Consider the following 6,776-nt stretch of genomic DNA (forward strand, 5'->3'; position numbering starts at 1 on the left):
AGCAAAATTCCAAATGAGCATCTAATTTTGGCTTTCTGAGACAACTGCTTAGGGACATTGCAAGCCTTCACACTCAAGTATGTACCTGCGTACAAGTTTCTGAACTGGCAGCGTGTTTCAAAATATTGAACCTGACAGATAGGTATTTGTCAGGAGAATACGCTAGCTGTTCCGCAGTGCACGTTTCTAAAATGGTCTATCAGGGCGCGTTTTCGTGACTAATGTCTCGTAGACGTCTCTCAGCCAGAAAGTTCGCAAACTGCACCGGTATTTCATTTACATGGCGTCGTTTTATCGATCTGTAGAGGCAGAGAGCCAGTTTCTGGAGCATCTGAAATCCCCACAAGCCCTAGAAGAAACCACAATACCGATTCTGAAATTTTAAACACTGGGTTCAGGTTTGGTGATGGCAGTCTCTAACTTCGAAGTAAACAAGGATATGAAAATTGATAAGAAGTTTAGCTAACTGCATCACTTTTCCTTTTCACTATTAGTCACGTATTCAATATTAGCCTCCCGTGCGCAGGCTGCACTGAGTTATCTTGTATGGTACTGCAACAACAATAAAACTTGCTGACTAATTAGAAACACTCGGTATATGGAAGGCAAAGCTAGCGCACAAGAAAGTTCCATTAAAGAAGTATAAGAGGAGGCGCAGAGGATCAGGTGGCACCTGCGATTTGTTAGTTTTCGAAAATAAGATGACCATAGCTAGATCAAGAAGGATTGATTGGAAGAATAAGGGAGATGCCTTTTTCTTGCAACTGACATATTCAGACTGATTCTCATTGCTTTGCGAGTATCACATTTTATACTGGGTTATGTTTTTCATGCTTTTGTCTATTGTAACGTTACAAACGACGACAAATACGCATGGCAGTCTGTTCAGGTGAAGTTTAGGACATGGCTAACATCATTTGCTTGATGAAGCATGTTTATTACACAATGAGTCACCTATATACCTAAATATATTATTTTTAAAGCAAATGCAATATCTTCAAAAGCAGATAATTTATTTTCAAGATGGACCTGTTTTCAAATTTTCGTGATTGCCGGTGTAGCACGTCAAAAAGATGACATTTTTTGCTCAGCGGAATCAAAGTTTCAACGCGCTAAAATTAATTTCACCAAATTAGTGCTTGGCTATTTTTCCGAGCACTGCACACCCTTTCTGCTGGCCGCTGAAACCCACCCGTCCCCTTATTTCCTCGTGAAAAAACACGCTAACGTTCTAGAGTGAACCTCGCCACAACGAAACCGGCACGGTACGCGAAAAATTACGTTGAGGTAATATCAGCAGCAAAACACTGCAAACAGAACTACATAGTCGGAAAACGTCATAAAATTTTAAGATAAGTCAGGCAATGTATTTGAGCTCTTTTTCATTTTGCCGTAACCGTACTGGCGCAATTATTGACACTCAGTGACCAAATATGATGTCACGTCGCCGTGATCTCCTTCCGTTTCACGGACATTCCCAAACAAACTAGCTTTGGGTGTCGCATCTTTTGATCTCAGAACTGTCGTAAGTGTACTCTGCGCGGTGCCGAATACAGTCGTAACATCTTTTAAGGATAAAGCCTTTATTGCCTCAACATTGTGGACAAAAGGTTGTCGACAGATGGTTGTCAGCGGAAGTGTCATGCTTTCGACAGCGAGAGTAAAAAAAAAAAGTTAATAAACGTTGTCTCCACCAGGAATCGAACCTCAATCCCTTGGATTCTCAGCCTAACGCTTTACCAAAAAAAAAAAAAACTGTGCCACGCCCCGGAATTTATTTCGTCAATACCTGGCTTTGGCACACGACATAAAATGAAACTCCGATCATAACATGAAAAGTGACACAGAAGGCAATATACATGAATGAATGTCACGATCAACCAGTGTAAGACTGGACTCGTCTCATTAAAACTCTCGCAGCGACAACAACGGCTGTACCCTTCACAGCCATTCGGAAGGTTCTGCAGCCACTTTTGGGATGGCAACAAACCACTCCATACTCTCTCAAAAATAAATTCGAGCATGTCTGGCATCCCTGTCACAGTGATAGCCTGCCGAGCCACGTCTCTGATCATGAACCGCACTTCATAATGTCCTTTGTCTACCGTGAGGTGGATAGCCGGATTCTTGGAGTAAATGAATTATAGAACGCCTTTGAACTTTGATGCGTTAAATAAAATGCTGGTTGTGTTCGACAAGAGGCGCGCAATTTACCGCCAAAACAGGTCATGACGTTACCAGGCTTATATGAAACTGACCCTGCCGGGCGTCCGATTCAAGCGTCTGTGCGGCGTCTATCGTTTGGCGCTACCTCGAACGCCGCACAACACAGCAAACAGAAGCAGACCCAGATATCTAGGAGGTGTTAGTACAGCAGGCATCAGTGGTGTTCCAAATTGATTTAGATCAGATCAGATCAGATATTCTTTATTTCTCTTTCAAAAAATGAAAGAAGGAACTGCGACAAAAGGCGGTTAGGCCTGACGGGGTCACAGTTCCCCATACAGTTCACAGCGGCGCGCAACACGGAAAACAAACGATAACAGAACATTACAGCAAACGTGGTAATTAATCATACTGGAGTAAAACCTAAAAAAAAGGAACAGTGTACACTGTACACTCAAAAAGAAACAACAGCATATGGCACACAAAACACGGAAAGGAAAAAAAAATTGTACAGTAACATAACATGATGAAAATTTGCATTTGTCAAATACAAAACCAGACTAAAGAATTATTCCACTTCGGAGAGTATCAACTGCTTTTTTATGTCTCTTTTAAATCTGCGTTTAGAGAGAGAGAGAGATTTACAGGATAGAAAAGGCGCAGTATCTGTCACAGATGTGTTGCCGCTAATCACCGCGGCATAGAAGACGATAAAAAATGTTCTCGTCCTGCGGGGTAAGGTCAATACTGTTAAACATGTCAGCGTACAGCTTCCTCTTGACGAGGATGAGCTCCTAAATCTTAAATCGTTAACGTACATTTGGGGCTCCACTGGCACGAACCACACGATGGAGCTGCTCTGAGCGAATCCGCCTTCTGCGGGAGGATGTGGTGCCATCATGCGGCAGCGGGCTAGAAACACATTGGACGGCAGTGTAGCAGACGTTGCGAAAGCGCACCTTACGAAATGGCCACGCCAGCGCAGGTAGAAAGCGGAAGCTCACCCCTTTTTTTGCCCTCAGGGCGGAAAGTAGTGACAGTGATTGCAGTATATCATGTTCACGCAGTATGGAGGAATGTTACAGCGTTTTCACAATCCACTGATAGCGCACGCATATACTGTCTGCGTATTGTAAGAGCATGTAGCGCGTGCCGTGCGCCGCTGACAGAATGAGACGCTCTCAGCGTGCAGGCTCACGACAGACAGGAGAGCGCGGAGGCAGAGAAAGAGAGAGGGATTTCACAGGGCAAACCAGCCAGAGGTTTGTTGATGCTGCAGAGCTAGGTTAAATCGTCTCTCGTAACTTAGGAGCGGCGCATATGCGCAGAGTGTCGTGAGTTACCGAGCAGAATGCGGTCACCGCGACGCCGGCATGGTTCAATGGGCATCGCTTCCTCCTCGTGTCATCTAGATTCGTGCAGCTATAGGATTTCATCTGCGAAGCTTGGCAGAGAGGCACTTATACACATTCCATGAAAAGGGCATTGTCCCATCTGGAATGCATACCTGCAAGAAACGCGCGGCATTTTCTGGCAACGGATGATTCAGCGCTGTAGCCGATTTCTGCCCTCAGAGCGGATGTGGTCGCAGTGATGAAAAGGTTCTCGATGCAAAGAGAATGGTCATTCTATTGTGAAAAGATCTACAACATTTCTGCCTCCGCCTAGATTTTTGCGGAATCAACGACTTGGTGACACATGCGCATCTCCTACATATCGGATGCGCATCTCGGTCAGGAACCAACGCTGTTCTACGTCCAGAGCGATCGACTCGGCAAGTGAACGAGCATGAACCCTCCAAGATACTCATTTGTGCCGGGCGGTTTCCTTGCCGTTGCAAACGGTAGGACAAAGACGACGATTATCAAGCTTTCTAATGAAGTTCATCTGACTGCGTACCCCGAAGGAACAAAGTCCGAATGATTTGGTGAGCACGAAGGAGAGCCTGCAGGGTAAAAAAAAATATACTGTGCGTCGTGCAAGAGTGTTTAAGTGCGTCATATGATCCGAATGGCAAAAACGCAGATACTACAGGTATGTATTCATCTAAAAGAAATATGCATAATGAAAAGTACCTACTGGAGTTTGTACCCAGCCTGTAACGCGCCAGTGATAGCTGCAATGAGAATTTCTTCAGTGCGTGTATGTTTTAGTGGCGCCGGGGCCTGAAAGCGGTGTATTTTGTCGTTTCTTTTATTTATGTGGAAAGGGCTAGGTAGGTCAGATATCACAGGCGGCTGTGTGCTTTATGCCGTAATGTTTAGCATGTTTTATTGTTAGTGCCACCTGAATAACAAGAAAAAAAGTACGGCGTTTGTTGTAATACACTGCCGTTCGCGAGCCTCATGACCAGCTCAGCCACTCGGCTCGCGAACGGCGATGCATTACAAAAAACGCCCAATTTTTTTCTTCCATTTAGTCAGGCGGCAGTCGTGATACAACGTGCTAAATATTACGGTCCAGCGCACAATGCCCCCTGTGATATCTGCGCTGCCCGGCCCCTTCGCACATAAAGAAAACAAACGACAAAATACATCACCATCAGGCTCCGTCGCACATAAAGCAAACAAGCGACGAACAAATGCTCATTGCGGTTATCACTGGTGGGTTGCAGACTTGGTGCAAACTCCAGTAGATACGTTTCTTCATGCACATTTCCTTTAGATGCATACATACCTTTAACGAAGTGTTTTTCGCGCAGTCTAGAGTACGAAGTCGGTTTCTAAGGTCGGCCGTTCACATCTTGACGCTTGGTGGCCCTAATTCAAGCTTCACGCCGTTGTTGTTCGCGGCTCGCCGAAGCAGACCTGAAGAACCGCGTCTTGCATCCCGGCACGCCTCGAAAGTGGCAACCGTACGCGGCAGATGTGGTTGGCATCGCTTTGCCAAGCCTATGATGGTAACCGTGGCGCCCAGTGCCGCCAGCCCCCATGCACTGGCGGCGCCGAGAAACGCCGTCGATGCCGTCCAATGTGTTTCCATCGGTCACCGCTACGACTTCGCTCATGCGCAGAAAACTCGCGCAAAAGACGGACTGCCAGCGCGTCAGACGTTAGCTGTCCTGTAGCTCGGGTGGCTGCCACTCGTCCTAAGGGGTGGGCATGGCGACAAGGCAGGAGCCTGACGGTGCGGAGTACAGATGCGCGCGTGCCAATGAGATGGCATTTAAAAAAAAACTTTCTCTTTCTAGACACAGTCGCCAGGCTATATCTTTCAGTGTAGCGGTCAAGTACACGTGAAAATAGTCTAGGACGATGCGTTGAGTTCCTTAACACTATTGTGTGTGTAGGATGTACACTGATTGCGGCTCTGGCTTGAAAGAAAGCGGAAACCCAAATTTGTTCAGGTATATGCCCCTAGGCATATTGGAAAAATTTACTCCTGCGTCCTGTGCACGACTCTCAGCCCAATAGTTATCACCACGAGTCGGTGCCAGCCTTTATATATGTGTGACTGGAATGCTGATAGAGAAGGTGAGTAGGAACACCACATCGATTCTAGAAAAATGTTTTAGTTAAGCAAAGCAGCCTCAACCTACGCAAGTGAGCAGATGATCTATTATGCTTTGGTATTATTGTTAAAAGTAATTTTAGTCACCGTTCCAGAAATTAAAATTATTGCAGCAAATACGCGCCCCCCAAAATTGGTTCGTTTGGGTGAGAAATGTGTTTCCCCATTTTCAATGGCAAAATTACAGGGAATTGGAAATGTTTCAATGACGCCGGGCTCTTTGTAGCAGTGTTTACTGTATACCGGGGAGCGAGCGACAACTTTTCACGCTGTCAAAGTGCTCATCCTGCCCTGTTCGCTAACACCACATAGGCTACTGCCATGGAAGTAGTAGTAGTAGAAGTAAACGCGGTGCTGCCGTTGCCACCGCAACTCTTTAATAATAAAAATAATAATAATAACAATAATATTAATCAATGAATCAATCATACAATCTTTATTTATTGCGCGCAGGAACAACCACGTGGTCTTCGTGCTGCAGCACAAATAAAAAAAGAAAGAAAAAAAGAAACAAAAATGAAAATGCACAAACATGTTTGCACACACAGAGAGAACACAAAGAAGAAATAAATAACAAATGAAATGAAATTGAGACGAAAAGTATCACGGAAAGAAAGCAATCAAACAGTAGCGTCACTTATATACAGAGTCAGAGAATTGTTGAGCACATGACGTAAGAAAAAAAAAAAAGAACGGTAGATAGAGAGAAAAAAATACAACAAATAACTGACATTGATTATAGTAATATAGAAATATACATAAAATAAATAACACTTCCAGGCGCTACAAGTGCGTGGTACATAAAACACAGGCTAGAAATAAATAAAGAAATAGAATTGAACACAGGACAGTGAGATTTGAATATGAAGTTTAAAGTTGAAATATAAGTAAGACACGGATAAAAAGCAGTTCAAGAGTTCAAGATACAGACAGCATTGAACAGGAGAAAAAGCAAAAAGTGAATTAAACACAATATTTTAGGCTAGAAAGTGGGAGTTATATGTGATAAAGTACTATTGAGAACACAACGCTACGAACATCCAATATAAATGAACAGAGCGAGTTTTGGAAGATGTCAAGGTGAGGACAAAAAGAGTTAA

Source organism: Amblyomma maculatum, chromosome 2 (assembly GCF_055883805.1).
Source record: "Amblyomma maculatum isolate TAMU_Amacu chromosome 2, ASM5588380v1, whole genome shotgun sequence".
In the NCBI taxonomy this organism is placed as follows: Eukaryota; Metazoa; Arthropoda; class Arachnida; order Ixodida; family Ixodidae; genus Amblyomma; species Amblyomma maculatum.